The sequence below is a fragment of the Oratosquilla oratoria genome, chromosome 36, assembly GCF_046742065.1.
Source record: "Oratosquilla oratoria isolate Oo_2021 chromosome 36, ASM4674206v1, whole genome shotgun sequence".
Taxonomy (NCBI): domain Eukaryota; kingdom Metazoa; phylum Arthropoda; class Malacostraca; order Stomatopoda; family Squillidae; genus Oratosquilla; species Oratosquilla oratoria.
In genome coordinates, this window is record NC_134812.1 from 9,463,774 (window position 1) to 9,464,862 (window position 1,089).

Consider the following 1,089-nt stretch of genomic DNA (forward strand, 5'->3'; position numbering starts at 1 on the left):
CAAGGGATGTTAGGGGGGAGGATTGTGCGTAATATTTTACATGGAATTTTTTTTAACTAAAATATTACGCACAATCTTCCCCCCTAACATCCCTTGGCTTAGGTATATTGATGACATTTTATGTCTTTGGCCAGAAGAAAAAAATGTCCATAATTTTTTAACTAAGTTGAATACCCTTGTTGATTCTATTAAATTTACTTTAGAAATTGAGAAAAATTGTACCTTACCTTTCTTAGATTGCACTATCCTACGTCATGACAATAGCCTTAAATTTAAAGTATATCGTAAACCAACCAATGTAAGTTCATATATTCATTATTATTATTCTCATCCAAATAATATTAAACGTACAGTATTTGCCTCAATGTATTTAAGAGCTTTTCGTATTTGTAGTCCTGAATTTATTGATGAAGAAATCAGAAATGTTTTTAACATTGGGCTAGAATTAAAATACCCTAAGCAATTCCTTGATATTGCTTACAATTTTGCAAGGAAATCATTTTTAACTCCTCAGCCTAAATCACCTTTCAATTATCATAATGTTTTAATTTTACCATTTCAAGAAAATTTGTTAAGTATCACAGAATTATTAAAAATATTTAACGTAAAGGTAGTTTTTAAACATGATAGTACAGTAAAACATAAACTTATCAACAATAGTATTTAAATTAAAAAAGGATGCATTTATAAAATTCCTTGCAAAATGTGTAATCAATTTTACATAGGTCAAACTGCCAAACCCTTAAACATTAGAATTGAACAACACAAGAAAAATGTTAGGGATGGCAATCATTCTAGTGGTATATTCAAGCATATTGAATTAAATAATCATCCAGTTGATTGGGGTAATGCCCAGGCAATCTATTATACCAACAACACAATAGCAAGAAATTTAATAGTGCAGTTTGATTCATACCACCAGTAATCAAAATACCAACCTACATAAAGGCTTGTACAAACTTGATAATTTCATTTGTCAAGAAATTAGTAAGATAATATCAGGTAAAATGTAATCCAACGAATTGACTTAATGTCGCCCTATATAATTAGTAGAAACAGTGACCCTTGGCGACTGTGACCTGATGTCGC